This window comes from Meles meles, chromosome 7 (assembly GCF_922984935.1).
Source record: "Meles meles chromosome 7, mMelMel3.1 paternal haplotype, whole genome shotgun sequence".
Taxonomy (NCBI): domain Eukaryota; kingdom Metazoa; phylum Chordata; class Mammalia; order Carnivora; family Mustelidae; genus Meles; species Meles meles.
In genome coordinates this window covers 40,508,159-40,527,103 of record NC_060072.1, presented here as the reverse complement: position 1 = coordinate 40,527,103, position 18,945 = coordinate 40,508,159, and the positions used below count along the sequence as shown (strand labels likewise).

The 18,945-nt window shown below is 34.6% G+C and overlaps 2 pseudogenes; both read left to right on the top strand.

Annotated features, from left to right (window-relative positions):
• The first annotated feature begins 254 nt into the window (after window positions 1-254).
• LOC123947144 lies at window positions 255-2,226 on the top strand (annotated as a pseudogene).
• Window positions 2,227-3,556: 1,330 nt separating this feature from the next.
• LOC123946323 lies at window positions 3,557-4,420 on the top strand (annotated as a pseudogene).
• Window positions 4,421-18,945: the final 14,525 nt, after the last annotated feature.

Sequence of the window (18,945 nt, the reverse complement as noted above, 5' to 3'; positions counted from 1 at the left end):
TAGCATGGTAACCTTTATTCTTTGGAATTAGAGCTGTTTCTTATGTGCCAGTGGAGGCTCATGCCAACCACATAGAGTTCCTTGACTATACCATCTTGATCCCAACATGTCTTGCATGATAAATTTATAAATTTATAAATTTATAAAATTTATAAATTTATAAAAAAGTTGATCTTTGGGACACACGTACTCTGAGATTGAAGACCTCAGTGGAACTGAACCTCTGTTAAGCTGAAAAGGTGGAAACTCTCCCGATGTCTTCCAAAAATGACCAAGTTTTTATCCCAATGCCAGGAAGAAACACCAGTGACCTCTCCAAGATGACCTCCAACAACCAGAAGACCTTTACTGAAGTAGCTGTGTTAAGTTTTCATAATATTTACTATCGAGGCAAAGTGAAGAGTGGCTTTCTTTTTGGTTGAAAAACAGTTGAGAAGGTAATACTAACGAATATCAATGGCATCATGAGACCTGGCCTCAATGCCATTCTGGGACCCACAGGTGGAGGCAAATCTTTGTTGTTAGATTATCTTAGCTGCAAGGAAAGATCTGAATGGATTATCTGGAGATGTTCTGATAAATGGAGCACCTCGACCTGCCAATTTCAAATGTAATTCAGGTCATGTGGTACAAGATGATGTCCCGATGGGAACTCTGACAGTGAGAGAAAAATTACAGTTCTCAGCAGCTCTCCGGCTTTCGACAACCATGATGAGTCATGAAAAAAATGAGCGAATTAACAAGGTCATTCAGCAGTTAGTTCTGGATAAAGTGGCAGATTCCAAGGTTGGAACTCAATTTATACGTGGTATGTCTGGAGGAGAGAGAAAAAGGACTAGTATTGGAATGGAGCTTATTACCATTCCAGCCATCTTGTTCCTAGATGAGCCCACCACTGGCTTAGATTCAAGCACAGCAAATGCTGTCCTTTTGCTCCTGAAGAAGATGTCTGAACAGTGACGAATGATCATCTTCTCCATTCATCAGCCTCGTTATTCTATCTTCAAGCTGTTTGATAGCCTCACCTTGTTGGCCTCAGGAAAACTAATGTTCCACGGGCCTGCCCAGGAGGCCTTGGGGTACTTTGCGTCAGTAGATTACCAGTGTGAGTCTTATAATAACTCTGCAGACTTCTTCCTGGATGTCATTAATGGAGATTCCTCTGCTGTGAAATTGAACAGAAGGACCAAGAGGGTGAAGTTAAGGAGACTGAAGAGCCTTCCAAGAGAGGTACTCCACTTGTAGAAAAAATAGCTGAGTTTTATGCCAACTCTGACTTCCACAGAAAAACGAAATATGAGTTAGATGAACTCTTTAAAGGGTCAGAAAAGGAAGAGCTCAGCCTTAAGGGAGATCACCTATGCCACCTCCTTCTGTCATCAACTCAGATGGATTTCCAAGCGTTCATTCAAAAACTTACTGGGTAATCCCCAGGCCTCTATAGCTCAGATAATTGTAACAGTCATCCTGGGATTGGTTATAGGTGCCATTTTCTATGATCTAAAAAAAAAACGATCCTACAGGAATCCAGAATAGGTCAGGGGTGCTCTTCTTCCTGACGACCAACCAGTGTTTCAGCAGTGTGTCAGCTGTGGAGCTCTTGTGGTCGAGAAGAAGTTCTTTATACATGAGTATATCAGTGGATACTACAGAGTGTCATCTTATTTCTTTGGAAAACTGTTACCTGATTTACTACCCATGAGGATGTTACCAAGTATTATATTTACTTGTATAATATACTTCTTGTTAGGCTTGAAACCAGTTGTGGAGGCCTTCTTCGTCATGATGTTCACCCTTATGATGGTGGCTTATTCGGCCAGTTCTATGGCACTGGCCATAGCAGCAGGCCAGAGTGTGGTATCCATAGCGACACTTCTCATGACCATCTCCTTTGTGTTTATGATGATATTTTCAGGGCTGTTGGTAAATCTCAGAACCATTGTGCCTTGGCTCTCCTGGCTTCAGTACTTCAGCATTCCCCGATATAGATATGCGGCTTTGCAGCATAATGAATTTTGGGGACAAAACTTCTGCCCAGGAGTCAACATAACAGGGAATGATATATGTAGCTATGCCATATGTACTGGCAAAGAATTTTTGCTCAACCAGGGCATCGATATCTCCCCATGGGGCCTGCGGAAGAATCATGTAGTCTTGGCATGTATGATTATTATCTTCCCTACAATTGCTTACCTAAAATTGTTATTTCTTAAAAAATATTCCTAAATTCCCCTTTAATTTACATAATTGATTCACACATTAAAAAGGGAGCATCTTGACATTTTAAGTTTTTTTTTTAAATATTTTATTTATTTGACAGAGAGAAATCACAACTAGGCAGAGAGGCAGGCAGAGAGAGAGGAGGAAGCAGGCTCCCTGTGGAGCAGAGAGCCCGATGCGGGGCTCGATCCCAGGACCCTGGGATCATGACCTGAGCCGAAGGCAGAGGCTTTAACCCACTGAGCCACCCAGGCGCCCCGACATTTTAAGTTTAAAAAAAAAAAGTTGATCTTTTTTCATCTTACTTGGTGATAGTTTAAGTTTTTTCACTTTCTACATAAAAGAAATCAATTTGGATATTTCTGAGTCAAAAGTTATTATTTTCAAAATAGAACTTCACTCTGTAACATTGAGAGGCATCATCTGTTTATTCAGCCAATCTTCCTTTAATTGGCATATACTGGGTACCTACTAGGTTTCAGGCACTGGAATAGGTGCAAATAGTACTAAGGTAAATCAGAATCAGCTTCTTCCTTGAGGGAGACAAACACCTAAACCATTCATTCTAAAACAAGCAAACAAGGGGCGCCTGGGTGGCTCAGTGGGTTAAAGCCTCTGCCTTTCGCTCAGGTCATGATCCCAGGGTCCTAGGATCGAGCCCCATGTCCGGCTCTCTGCTTGGCAGGGAGCCTGCTTCCTCCTCTCTCTCTCTCTGCCTGCCTCTCTCCCTACTTATGATCTCTATCTGTCAAATAAATAAAATCTTTAAAAAAAAAAAAAGCGAACAAAACAATGAATAAAATGGAAGCCCCAAGGAGAGGTATCCCTGGGTAAAGGCAATAGCAGCAACACTGTCCTTGATAGCTGAAGAGTGGTACGGAATAACAGAGCCTAATTGAAACACTAAGTCTTCTGATGATTCTTAAGTTTGCCAGTGCAATAGAGGGCAGCTGTGGAGAATTAATTAAAACAAGTATCAGTTGTATTCTACACAGGGGAATCAGACTACAGTTGTGAAAGCTTTTACTTAGAGGTACATTGAAAACAATATACATTTAAAATCATATTAACTGTGAACATAATATCTAAAGTAATTCAGTTGCTGTAGATACTACTTAGGAGCCAATAGGCAATAAGTTGAGGAGTTATGCAAGAGTTTCCTGAAAATGACTCAAGATCCATGCTTTCTTTATTTAAAAAAAAAATGGTGTAAAAATAGAAAAGGATGGCTTGTGTTAATACATATACAGTGTTAATAAGAGAATAACTTATAAGGTAGGAAGCATTTTTTTTCCTTTTAAAATTTTTTTTAATTGAAGTATAATGGCATACCGAAATGTGTGTTCCCCAGTCTGCTAGTCTGCATGTCCCACCCTTGCTCACGCAACTTTTTCGTGGCCTCAGAAAACATGCACAGCAAAAGCCCAGCCTAGACCTTGAGACACCTCTGTGGTGGATGGCACCTTCAAGGAGGTGAAGCTTTCTGACTACAGAGGTAAAATTTTGGTCCTCTTTTTCTATCCACTGAACATCACCTCTTGTCTGTCCCATGGAGATCATTTTCAGAGAACATGCTGAGGATTTTAGCAAGCTAGGCTGGTAGCTGCTGGGCTCTCTGACTACTCTCAGTTCACCCACCTGGCTTGGATCAACAAGCTTGATCCTCTGGGGCGCCTGGGTGGCTCAGTGGGTTAAAGCCTCTGCCTTCGGCTCAGGTCATGATCCCAGGGTTCTGGGATCGAGCCCTGCATCGGGCTCTCTGCTCGGCAGGGATGCTTCCTCCTCTCTCTCTGCCTGCCTCTCTGCCCAGTTGTGATTTCTCTCTGTCAAGTAAATAAAATATAAAAAAAAAAACAAAACAAAAAAACAAGCTTGATCCTCTTGAGAAGGAGGGAGGCTTGGACATGCCCCTGCCTGCCAATGTAACCAGAAGCTTGTCCCAAGGTTCTTGTGTGCTGAAGGAAGATGAAGGCATTGCCTACAGGGGCCTGTTTATCATCCATGGCAAGGGTGCACATCACCAATCATTGTCAATGATTTACTTCTGGGTGCTCCATGGACATAGCTCTACATCTGGTCCAAGACTTCCAACCCACAAATGAGCATGGGGAAAGAAATCTGTTCTACTGGATGCAAGCCAGGCAATGACACAATAAAGCCCACTATGGATGACAGCAAGGAATACTCCAAACACAACTAGGCTGACAGGTGGAAAGCTTGGGCTCTAGACCCCCACCTGTGCTCTTACATGGATACCCCATGCTGGCTCAGGAAAAGCTATACCTGCCCCTCCAATCTCTACCACTGGGAGGCTAAGGGCAAGGCCTTTTCATTCTCCCAGCTGGGAGCTGGTGAGTGGTGGCCCCTTCCTTACAGCCCACCTAGCTGGGCACAGGCCTAGAGGTGACCAATAAAAAATTAGGACAAGCATGATAGATAGACAGACAGATGGATGATAGATAATGAACATATAGAGTGATATTAGTTTTGGGTGTACAGTGTAACCATTCAGCAATTCTATATATGTCTCAGTGCTCAAGAAAAGTGTACTCTTAATCCCATTTATCTATTTCACCCATCCCCCCACTCACTTTCCCTCTGACAAACACCAGTTTGTTCTAATTTTAAGACACTATTTTCTTTTGCCTTTCTCTCTTTTTCTGATTGTTTGTTCATTTGTTTTGTTTTGTTTCTTAAATTCCACATGAGTGAAATCATGTGGTATTTGTCTTTCTCCGACTGATTACACTTAACATTAGTAATAAATTTGTTATATACACACACACACACATAACACCCCACATCTTTATCCATTCATATATAGATGGACACTTGGGTGGCTTGGTTATTGTAAATAATGCTGCAGTAAACATAGGGGCACATGTATGTTTTCAAATTCGTGTTTACATTTTCTTTGTGTAAATACCCAGTAGTGGAATTACTGGATCACATGGCAATTCTATTCTTAATTTTTAGTGGAAACTCCATACTGTTTTCCATGTGGCTGTACCAATTTCCATTCCTACCAATAGTGCACAAGAGTCCTTTTCTTCCGTGTCCTTGCAAACACTTGTAATTTCCTGTCTTTTTGATTCGAGTCATTCTGACAAGTATAAGGTGATCTCTCATTGTGGTTTTGATTTGCATTTCCCTGGTGATGAATGACGTTGACCATATTTTCATGTGTCTGTTGGCCATCTAGATGTCTTCTTTGGAAAAATGTCTGTTCAGATCCTCTGACCATTTTTTAATTGAATTATTATTTTTGATGTTGAGTTGTGTAATTAGATTGTGTATTCAATCTAATTTAGTTTGAATATCAATCCCTTATCAGATATATCATTTGCATATATCCTCTTTCTTTCAATAGGTTGTCTTTTTATTTTATTGACAGTCCCCTTTGCATAGAAATTAATTTTTATTTATTATTGATGTTTTTAGAAAGCAATTTTTAAGTTGTGCTAAAAGTATAGAATTTTAGGATATATAGAATTTAAACATTAAATATCCAACATGTAGTGAATATTTTATACATTTCCATGAATTCTGTGGTAAACTGTATTATTTATCTGTAGTTCTTCCTTTCTTCTCCTCCCTAGTATGATTCATTGTGAGCCTAGTATATTTTCCTATGCCATTGACTTTGGGTTTGACCCTATGACTTCATTTGGCAATGGAAAGAGTGTGCATTTAGAATGTACCAGCTTTGAGTTGAAGACCCAAGAAACATTAAAAACTTCTGTTCAGTTTTCTTGGAGATTCTTCGATCTGAAATGAAAAGCACTTGACCTGGGTATTTGGGGGACTAGAATGAGAAAAAAGTTCTCGAATCTAATTTAAGTGTAAAACAGAACTTTCCCAGACAACCTATAGACCTATAAGCATGAAATAAATGCTTGTTGCTTTAAACTTTGGGAATCTAGAGATAGTTATACAACATATGTCAACAGAAACATGGCAAATACAGTTATCTCACTGCCTCTCAAATCTATATTTGCATGAGGATGACTAAAGGAAAGAAATTAAGCTGGTGCTAGATATTAGAATTAAACAGTGCTAGATACTGTTTTAGATACATAACATAATTATCTTATTAATAGCATAGCTTAGTGATTAAAATTTCAGTTCATTACCTAGCTTCATTACTTACTATCTGTGGTTCCTTGGGAAAGCTAACAATATTTCAGTGCCTAGTTTCCTGTTGATAAGTAGAAAAATAATAACAGAATCTATCTCATTGGCTCTTTCATGTTTTATATGAGATTTAAGAGAAAGAGAAATAATTGCTTACTACATAATAATTATTCACCAAAAGTTAGCTAGTATTATCTTAATACTCTTTGTCATGGGCCAATGAAGCAAGTTTCATTGAAGTTTTAAAGATTAAAAGTTGAAGATTGGTAATAATAACTATTCTTGCACGGTTTTAAGTATCTTTGCATGAACTTGTGAGTTAGAAATCTTTTTATCCGACAGATTCTACATTTAATAAAATCTCTTAAGGCTTTCTTCTTTATGTCAGGTTGCTTTTGGATAAATGTATCTAATTATATCAATATGCTCTAAAATATGTGGGAAAAACTAATTAAAAAATAAGGAACAATTCCTATAAGAAAATGTAAGAGGAAAAATATTTAATCTGAAGAGAAAAGGAAAAGTGGAAATGTAGATTCTCTTTCTGATTATATAAAGCATTTTAAGAAGTTTTGTGTTTTTTTTTAAACATACAAAGGTAAAGGATATCATAAACCCCAATGGATTCATAACCCAATTTTAATAATTGTTAATATTTTCAAAACATTTTTAAATTCAGAAGCTAATCACAAGATATGACAAGTTAGTTCTGTTTTTCTAGGGATATAAAAAAGTAACTGAATTGTGTATTGCTGCATAGAAAATTGCCCCGAACCTTAGTGGCTTAAAACAACACAATTATTATCTTAAAACTTCTCTGTTTCTAGAAACTAACACAGCTTAGCTAGGTGCCTCTCCTGAAGATTTCTCTTGATGTTTTAATCATGCTATATGTTGTGTTCTCATCCAAAATCTCAAGTGGGAGAAAATTTACTTCCAAACTCAGTGATGTAGTTGGTAAGATTCAGTTCCTCACAGGATTTAATTTTTGATGGCTTGTTGACAGGAGAATTCCTTGACTGCTGTTGGCAGGATTTAGATCCTTAATATTTGTTGGCCAGAGACCTTCGTCTTTTCATTTCCATGTGTTCTCTGCATCGGGCAGCTCACAATGTGGCAAATGGCTTCCCTTAGAACAAATGAGTGTGAAAGCAAGAGAGAACAAGCAGCCGAATGTAGGCCATAGTCTTTTCTACAGAGCAACCCAAAAATAACATTCTGGTCTGTTTTGCTACATTCTGTTCTAAGTCAGTTAAGCCTAGCCCACACTCAAGGGACACAAAGGTGCCAATACCAGGAAGTGGGATGTTGGCAGCCATCTTGGAGGCTGCCTTCCACAGGTTTGGTATAACTTTAAAGGGGAAGATGCCCAAAATACCAACTTTATAAATATAGGAAGTAGAAATTAATGAAAATTCTTCTCTGACTTATACAACAACTGTGTGTTTGGCAGGTGGTGACAGAACTTTAGGCCTGATTGGGGAATCCACATTCACAAAACTCTTTATGAGGATATCATTATTTATCTGAAATAAACTAGACCAGTGTTTTTCTATTAGCGATCCTTGAAATCCATGGATATTAAGAAATACTTTCAGAATTCTCTGCTTTTTATAAACACGAGGCTGCTATTATGGTTTGTAAAGTCTGTCCTTCCTTTTAAGTGGTTGAACTTTAAAAAAAATTTTGTTAAATGAGCCAATGAATGAGTGAATAAGTGAATTAAAAAAAACCTAATTTGTCTATTAGGCATCCTAAATGATGGGTATCACTTAGGATTAATTACCTTAAGTAGGAGGTTCTTGAATAAAAATAAATTCTAGTTACTATGTACTTTCTTGCAAATTTTCTATGGACCACAATACCTAATAATTGACATTTTACTTAAAATTTTTTGTAAAATAAGCATTAATATTATATTTGCATTCATATATGTTCTCTTTAAAATTATATCAAAATTTTGGTTGCATTTGAATGACATAAAGATTTTCTAAGAATTGTGAATGGATAAGTTTTGCATCCAGGCCTCTGTTATATTTTCCCAGTGATTGATGACTCTGTGAAGTTAGATTTTTACTTTCCTGTGCAAAATCAATTTTTCAACTAGAGTAACCTGCAACTGTAATGAGTTTGGAAAAATCTTTCTGGTTTCACACTGAGATTCCATTAGTTGCATTTAGAGATTGCTATATACACAGATGCACAATACCAGTGGAATGCTGTTTTTCTGTAGTTGCCCCAAACCATTCAGTGGCATAAAGTTTGAGAGTCCTAAAAGTATAGCCTTTGGAGAACCTTAAAAGTCTGGAACAAATGTTGTAGTGTCAGTTAATGTAGTTGTCTTCTAATCTATAAGCTTATTACTCCAGAGTAAATGTTTTACTTGGGGAACTTCCAGAAAAAACAGGCTTTTGGTACCCAGTGAATTCTCTAACTAAAAATGTTTCTAAAATGTCTATGTTGAGAGGAAGGTAATTCTTCATTGTATTTTGGAAATTCAACAATGCCAAAGCAAAAAATATATATATCATACTTCATAAACTAGATGGAAATTAGTATTAAATTCTATTTGAAAGTTGCAACATTTTAGCAGTAATAAATCATTAATGCTATATACTCTGGTATGAATTTGTTCATTTAAAAAAATGTGAAGCTTAGTCAATCAAGGATTTTACTAGGAGTATTAATAGTAACACAATTCCCATGAAAGAAAATTTACTAAGTAAAACTCAAATTTCTGTAGTTGTGATAAATCATTTGAAATAATATTTTTTACTTCTTTTCAAGAATGTCTCTCTTTAGTTTCACCCCTTCCATTTCACTAATATGTGTTAAGCAAAATAATTTATTTGATCAATTGATCCCCTGCCTTACATAATGACAATGAGTTCACTAATTTTTTCTGCAAAAGTTCTTGATATCACCAGTGTTCTCCATCTCATATATTCCCAGGCTTAAAATGTTTAAAAAATTGTTCTGAAGATGGCAAAAGAAAAGCCAATTTAGTATATCTTGGTGGGGGGTGGTAAGTCTAGTATGAAGCATGCAACATAAAGGAAAACTTGTGAAGAAATAACATTAAAATATCCAGAGGTGAGAGCAGAGAAAGACTAGTGTATGACCTTGCATTATCCATCCAGTTGTAGCAGGGCTGCACAAAAGCCTTTGAGATATCCCACTGGATACAATTCCATCATATTACCTATTAGGGTGGTGACAGGCTTTCTACTTATGTTGCCCTTGTGAGAAACCCCCTATAGTATTAAATTCAGTCCTGAACAACACAGTACTAGAAAAATGGAAAGATTAAAGGGGGTTTTAAGAAAACAACACATTGTAGGAAATATCAAGGATCATAAGGCTGAGAGGGACCCAGAAAGGTCATCTAATCTCTCAGCCTCGCTCTGGACATAATTGCCTTTAAAGGATTGAATCTCCTTTAAGAAAGGAAATTGTACATTTCTACGGTTTTAATATTTCAGATGTGTATTGGGGCATTTAATCTAGGCTCATTAGACTAACTTTTTTTGTTAAACATTTTTAAAATTTGAAGTGCACAGATTTTAGGTTTAAAGATCCATAAATCTTTATAATGAAAACAGTGATGGAATTAACAAACCAAATCAAAACCCGCAACATTCTCAGCATTCCAGAAGCCTCCTTCAATCCACTTCAAGTCTGTATTTCCCTTTACGAACACACTGGGAGTAACTACTGTTTTATTTCTATTCCTATTAATTGAGTTTCTTATTTTTGAACTTTTTATAAATATTATTATGTTTGTTGGTCTTTGTTTTTGGGCTATTCTGTTCAATGTTATATAAATCTGCCTTGAATAAAGAAATCTTTGTTGTTGTTGATGTTCTATGGTGTTCTGTTATATGAATATAGCACAATTTATGTATCCATCCTAGTGTTCATGAATGTTTTCTTCCATTTTGTCTATTATGAATAAAGTTGTTTTGGGCATTCCTGTATATATCATTTGGTGCAACTGTGTATGCATTTCTATTGGGGAAATAAGTAGGAGTGGGATTGCTAGATTACAGATTATGTGTATGATTAACTTTAGCAGTATCACCAAACTCTCTCTTAATTTATACTTTTATTATCAGTACATAAGAATTTCTGTTCTTTCACAGTCTTACCACTACATGGCAATGTAAGTTAGTCTTATATCATGACCATTTTGATAGTGGGTATTAATAACTCATTGAGGCTCTAACTTGTCCTTTCTTGATAACTAATGAAGTTGAATATCTTTTCATATCCTTATTGGATATTTTGATATTCTCTTTTTAAATACCTAATCGTGACTTTGGCTATTTCTAATTGTGCATTTAAAAATCATATATGTAGGGGTGCCTGGGTGGCTCAGTAGTTGGGCGTCTTCCTGTGGCTCGGGTCATGATCTCGGGGTTCTGGGATTGATCTCTGCATCCAGCTCCATGCTCAGCGGGGAGCCTGCTTCTCCCTCTCCTGCTCTCCTGCTTGTGTTCCCTCTCTCACTGTCTCTCTCTCTGTCAAATAAATAAATAAAATCTTTAAAAACATGAAAAAATAAAGATCATATATGTATATGTATATGTATCTTTTTAGATCTGAGTCTGTTTTTGATTCAAGGCATCCAAATTTGCCTTGGAGGTTACTCTATGATACGTGATCCAAAAAAAAAAAAAAGAGAAAGAGAATGTAAGATTGTATGAAGACAAATTTATAAGGAAGGACTGAAATTGATGTATATCACTTCTATACACATTTTATTGGTCAAAATTTAATTTAGCTACAGGAGTTCCATTAGTTATAGGAAAATGTTACCTTACTGATTAACCTTGATATAGAGACTATAAATTGTTTGAGTCCCTGTCAGACTCTGACACATAATAAAAAATATTCTATAGAAAAATATGTAGCAAGCAATGTATCTTAGAATCATGCTTAAAACAACCTGACTTGCTAACGTATGTTTAGATTGTCTCTCTATTGGAATCTAAAATCATGTCTGTGGCTACCATTCATTGCTGATTTTAGTCATATGTAATATTTATATATTTAATGAATTCATTTCATCTAGCATTTTGTTACATTGAATTCATTCCATATAAATTCCTGTTATATTGATTTCTCAGTCTTTTATAGAATCCCAGAGTTGAAAAAGACCACAGAGGTCATCTGGTCCAATCCTTACCCAATGCATAAATCCCCTCCAGCTGGTTAAACTCATTTTTAATTCCAAAGCTATTCTCCAAGCTTCTAGTCATTTCATCAGCAAACTTAATTAACAGGGACTCTATTCAATCTATTGACTCATGAGGCCAGCTTAACAAAATTAATAAATATATAATTTGGCTGACTGCACAGTGAGGTGAAAGATGTGGGAGTAATGTGCATTACTTCAATGCCTATAATTCCTTTCATAACATTATGAAGCAATATTAATCTAAAATTCACTTTGCTGTAAAAAAAAATCTGTCTAGTTACAATAGCATGCTACTCGGAGATCAAGAATAAAATATTATCTTGTAAGTTAAAACTTAAGATAGCAAATTAAGACTTCAGATGAACCATAGGAAGCAAACAACACTTAATTCAGTAACTTTTCAACTTTTGAAAAATGCATCATTTCTGGAAAAGTTACTATGACTATGGATGATCAGTGGCCATGCTGCTAATCTGAGGTGCACTGCTTATATAAACTATAATATGAAAAGTATCTCATGGGGTTGTACAGTTCACAGACATTTGTTCTTCACCAGTTTATTCATATTCAAATCTCAACAGAGTAAAATAAAACTTGAATGTGCATTATGCAACATAATAAATTTAAATATGATAGCAAAGATATCATTGAAAATATCTGAACTCCAGTTATAAGGTAGATTGAATAACTTTATTTCATATTAATGAGCAAGTCTTATTATATTTTTAAGATTTCTTTATGAGAGAGAGAGAGAATGAGAAAGTGAGGTGGGGAGGGGCAGAAGGAGAGGGAGAGAGAGAGAATCTCTGCTCCCTGTTGAGTGCAGATCCTGACATTTTGCTCAATCTCAAGACCCTGAGATCATGATCTGAGCTGAAATCAAGAGTCAGACACAATCAAATGAGCCACCCAGGTGCCCCAAATATGTCCTATTATTAATATCATGAAAGTTTTCACAAGTCATACCATATCCAGTGAAGATTACTGACTGATCAATTGCATGTAAAACTTGTTTCCCTACAGAGGCACAATAAAACCCATGCTATGTTTGATAATATCTGTTACAATTTACCCATAATGTAAATTATGATTATGAAAAAGATAATTTCATCAACTTTTAAATTTTATATTGTTAAAGTGAATTTTGATGACTTCAAAGTGGCTTTTGCAGACTCAAAAGATTATTCAGAATTGAACTTTGGTTTTATTTATTTATATATTATTTTTAAAGATTTATTTATTCATTCATTTGACAGAGCTCACAAGTAGGCAGACAGGCAGGCAGAGAGAGAGGAGGAAGCAGGCTGCCTGCTGAGTAGGGACCCTGGGATCATGACCTGAGCCAAAGGCAGAGGCTTTAACTACTGAGCCTCCCAGGCACCCCTCAACTTTGGTTTTAAAATTTATATTTTATTTATAAGGAAGCTAGGTGTTCCTTTAGATTTAAGCTTGGTTTATAAATATTGTTCTTTTGTTTGTGAGTCTAGGAATTGTAAATAATTACTTTAAAGAAAATTTTGATTAATATGTCATTGCCTTTATAAACTTGGAAAGTTAAATACCTTTATATATTTCATATATACTTACATATTTTAACTATAAACTTTAAAATATTAAGTTTCTTCTTTATGTACCTAAAGAACTACCTAAGAGATAAATCTTCTAATTTGTTCCAATTAATTTAGGAATGTATCCATAAGGTAAAGATTTTAAGGTTACTTTCTTTGTTGATGTTGCTTATCAACCAGAGATGTAATCCAGGGATATATTTTGAAGATGCTCAGAACCAGAGTGATTTTGTTTGTTTTGCATTCTTCTGACTACTTCAATGAAACCCTTTCTTATAGCCATTTACCACTGAGCACATCAGTCAGGTAGCACAAAATGGAGAATTTAAGACTTAACATTGCCTAATTTACAAGTCAGATTAGAATCTGCAATCCTCAATGAGGTGAGACTATGCTACTGGTTGGATATAACTAATGTATTTTCTCAGCCCTTCAATTTTGAGTTCCATTTATGTTTCCTTTCTTATCTGTTGGAACTATAATTCTAGAGATAATGAATATGTTAACTAAGATTGAATATTTTTCATTGATATATTTGCGCCTTATATTCACAACTTAAAATCTTCCTACTGACATAAAATAAAACTTTATGGGGATTAAAAGGTACAAACTTCCAGTTATAAAACAAAGCAGAAGGATGTAATATGCAGCACGGAGAATATAAATAAAAATATTATAACAACTTGTATGATAATAGACTTATTGTGGCGATCACTTCATAGTGTATATAAATATCGAAGGACTATATTATTATGTTGTGTAATTGAAAATAATGTAATATTATATGTCAACTACAATTCAATAAAAAAAGTAAAAACCCATTATGTATTAATGTTGTGTGCAATCATCTCATTTATTCATATTATATGCACCAAGGTTGGGGTAGGGTAAGGTAGGGAGTAGAGGTACAGAAATGAAGTTACTCTTGATCACCAAACACCTCCCACTCACTATTTTTAGATTTGCCTTTTATTTCATCTCTCTTATTTTTCAGGGTGTATCTTGCAATGAACTTTCTTAAAGTAATGAGTTTTCTATTAAGTAGCAGTAGTAACTAAAACATATCCAGAAAAGATACCTCTTTGTTTTTTTTTTTAGTGAAAGCATTATACTAAAGCACAGTTTGAATAAAGAAGACCAAGGAAATCTATTTAATGCAGCCAGTTCTCTGGTGACCTGGCTTAAACCAGTGGTGTATTTCAGAACAGCTGAAGTCATGCTTCTCAAAGAAGAGTACCTTCGAGATGACATTCATAGAAGCACGACAGTGAGTTTCCACAGGATACTGTAGGTTTCTGTAGGATAACCAAAACACATTTCAGCTCAATGGCAATTTTCTCTAAATATTTGAAAAAAAAGTTTTTTAATGCATATAGTCTGAAAGTATTTTAATACATGCTCATATGGAAAGTCAGTAGAATCCCACTTTACTGTGTCAGCCGATCTCACAGATACTTTTTAACAGTGAGTACTTTTGTGGTATCATGGAATTCCATGGTACAGTTGCATCACTGTGAACAGGGCCTATTAGCATAAACAAAAATATGCTAATATATAGCAGAGATGCTCTGTGATGATTTCTTGTTGAAGTTAGAAATATAAGAGGATCCCATTGAAAATCTCTTTTGAAGATTTTATGTATTACCTTATGAACTAGCTTAATTTTTGCTTTTAACTACTTAAAAAAATTTTTACTTTTAACTACTTAAAAAAAAACTTGACTCTCAAATATCTATTCATCTAGCTGCAACTACTGTAGATCAGATCTATTTTATCAGTAAAAGTGTCAAGTAGTCCCAGGTTTGTGATTCAGTTGCATCTATAATTTTCCATTTATAACACTTTATTTAAAAAACATATTAACTTAAAACAATAATTCAGAAATTTAAAAAATTAAAGAATGATTGGAGTATGAGAATGAACCTGCTAAATATATCACAATACAGCAAATTTAAAGGAACATTAAATTATTAAGACAACAGCAAAGTAGATATTATCATCATTCCAATCATAATAGGTGATTTGATGATAAGTGGCAGTAAACAATCAAGAAAAAGTAGGATGTGCTTACATGCTTATTTAAAATATAAATACCAAAGATGAAAGTAAGTCAGCCTCCTGAGCAAAAATTACATAACTGTATGTCATTTTGTAGTATGTAAATGATAATCATGGAAAATTTAAATAAAAAATATCAGAAGATTTTACAGATAAAAGGAGAAAAGTTCTGTTTGTAAAACATAATAAAATAATAATTTAAAATAGTAAATTAAAGAATTGCTTAAAGTTTATTTCAAGGTCAGCTTTAGCACTTCTTAAGAAGGTCAAGTTCTAGACTGCTATGTGAGCTTACCTTCTTAGGTACTTATTATTGTAGTCATTAATAACATATTGTAAAAGCAGCATAAAATGTTTGAGTCAAAAAGAGCCAGCAAAATTGAAAAAAGAAGTCCGTATTAAACAATGCCATTTAATTATAATCTGAATGTAGTGAAAGATATGTATACAAATGATTAAGAGACAATGATGATATTTGATTCTTTATTTCACAGGTGAATTATATCATTAATATGAATTGTCCTATTTTGCCTTCAGTATATGTGTATCTTTATGATGATGTGTATCTTTATGTATATCTGTGAAAACATGACCATTTAAAGAATGATAGATGATAAATTACTTGGTGGAAAAATAGTATATATAAGATGATTCACTGATTTATTTTTTATTTATTTTTTATTTTTTTTCCATTTTATTTATTTTTTCAGCGTAACAGTATTCATTGTTTTTGCACAACACCCAGTGCTCCATGCAAAACGTGCCCTCCCCATTACCCACCACCTGTTCCCCCAACCTCCCACCCCTGACCCTTCAAAACCCTCAGGTTGTTTTTCAGAGTCCATAGTCTCTTATGGTTCGCCTCCCCTTCCAAATTTTTTTTTTTTTAATAAACATATAATGTATTTTTATCCCCAGGGGTACAGGTCTGTGAGTCGCCAGGTTTACACACTTCACAGCACTCACGATAGCACATACCCTGATTTTTAAAAAAAAGTTATTTATTGGTGTGCCTGGGTGGCTCAGCTGGTTATATGTCTGCCTTTGGCTCAGGTCATGACCCCAGGGTCCTGGGATCTAGGCCCACATTAGGCTCCCCACTCAGAGGAAAGCTTGCTTCTCTCTCTCCCTCTGCCACTACCCCCTGCTTGGGCTCTCTCTTTCTCTCTCTGTCAAATAAATAAATAAAATCTTTTAAAATAAAAAATAACATAAATAAAAACTTATATATTGAGAAAAAATATAACCAAATTTATATGAGAGAAGATTGAGAATGGTCACCTACATATAGGTCATCATATAACCTCTATTTTCTCAGTGGTCTTGCTATCCTTGTCTCTTGGCATCTTCATATCATTTTAAAATCAGTTTGTCAAATTCCACAAACAAATATGGAATTTTAATTGAGATTTCATTGATATTATATATAAATTTGAAGAAAATTGATTCTTTACATTACTGAGTCTACTAATCTATGAAAATCTCTCCAAATATTTATGCATTGTTTAATGTCTCTCAGTAAGATTTTGTAGTTTTGTGTATAGACTTATGTTCTGTATTTTCCTTTCTTTTTTACTGTCTATGCTTTAGTCTAGATATGTTCTACTAACTTTTCCATCTTCCAACTGGTTCTCTCTTCAGCTGTGTCTAATCTGCTGTCGAACCCATCTATTGAGTTATTTGTTTTTGATATTTATTGTCTTCTCTAGTTCTAGATTTTCCACAGTTTCCACAGTAATTCTTCATAAATCCTGGCTTTATGCTGATGTTAACCATATACCCCCTGATTTTCTTTAATGTATTAACAATAGATATTTCAAAGTCCATGCCTGATAGCTCTAATATCAGAATCTCTTATAGGTCTTTTTCTTTTTTACCCTTGATTATGGCAATGGGATATGTCAGGAATGGTGTGGTTTATTGCTGTGTCAGGTAATTTTTGACTGCATGTTGAATATTATATACGAAAAATTATAGACATACTTTGAGTCTTTTGAATACGTTATTTTTCTTTGTTGAGGATTTTCTCTTGCCTCTAACAGGACTTAGACTTAGGAGAAGGTTGTTTAAGCCAACCATAGACGAAATTAGGTTTCTGACACTATGAAGACTTTCTGATTCTCCATTAAATCTTTAGCATAGACTTTCAAGCATCTTAATTGAAAATTTGGGAATTTTACCAGAATCCCTCTCATTGACAGGCTCTTACTATGTTTATTTTTTCTTCTTTCTAGCCCTGTTTTGAAACTGCTAAAAGCTACTCAGTTGCTCATGCATTACTAATGAACTGTCAAATGCTTCCTGAACAAAGGATGTACTAAATGTAAGATTGTGCCTCTGTACTTCTCTTCACAATCTTGGCTCTCAGTTTAGGTATCTTAGTAGTTTCCCCATGTCTTGAAACAGATGTTTTAACATTTGTTTTCCATCTTCCCATATTGTTATTGGTGAGAGGATTTGTCTGATACAAACTAGTTCTTTATAGCCAGAGGTAAAAGTGGTATTCTTACCTCTTTATTTGAAAAAAAAAAAAAAAAAAAAAAAAAAAAAAAATCTTCAAGGGGTATTTATATGAGACATTCAGTACAACTAATCAATGAACTCTAGACACTTGTAGCAATTTCATGTAAAAAGAAGATACATATAAAAATTTCCAGTACCAGATACCTGTGTTATACAATGTTTTAGAGAATACTCTGGACATTTCTCCTTTGTGATCACTGCAAATTGCTCATCAAGTGGTAAAAACCTCTTGCCATTTTCTTCCATATACTAAATTTTATTATGTTCAAGACAATATTGATTTTAACAAGTAACATTATATATATATAATATATATTATATATAATATATACATAATATATATATACACACACACACATCACAATTTAAAGAAAAAATTTTAACAATTATAATCACAAAGGTCAAAGACTTTAAAATGCTTCTCAATGTCAAAAATACCAATATGGTAACAATATAAACTATATGTAGTTTCATATAGTAAGAGAAATAGTTTTTAAAATTAAACATGGGATCTCAAAATATTCAAAAAGAAAGAAAAAATTTTCTACTATAAAAATCTGATACATACTGTGGATTTTTCTCAATTCAGGTCTTATTTCTGGCATTGATATCTTAAAAGCATCATTAATTAGGGGTACCTGGGTGGCTGAGTCAGTTGAACAGTTGAGTGACCTACTGTTGATTTTGGCTCAAGTCATGATCTTGGGTCTTGAGATCAAGCCCTGCATTGGGCCCAGACTCAGGTTCTCTTTTTCCTTCCCCCACCAACTCCCAGCCTACCCACCACCACCCCATTGCCACTCACGTGCATTTTCTCTCTCTCAAAAAAAGGGCATCATTAATTAATGAAATAGATCAGAAATAGATTAGAAAATAAAAAACTGTTTTATGAAAATTAATGTAAAATCTTTATGTTTTAAAATAAACACACAAAAATACATTATGTAATAGGGTACAGAAGATTTCAAACATGATACACACAGTTCTTTTGTAAAGAGTTTTAATATTACTGACTGTGAATAATGGGTCAATTTTACATCATTTTAGAAATTATTTACAATAGTGATCCTTTAATATTATTGAGTGGTAACTAGCTAAACATTATTATATTCCCTGATGAGGGAAAATTTTCCTGAATGAGTGAAGGGAATGGCTTTATAAGCATGAATATATCATTTTAGCTTCTGATTATCATTAATTCAACAAGTATTTAGCGCCACTGTGCCAAGTAGTACAATGAAA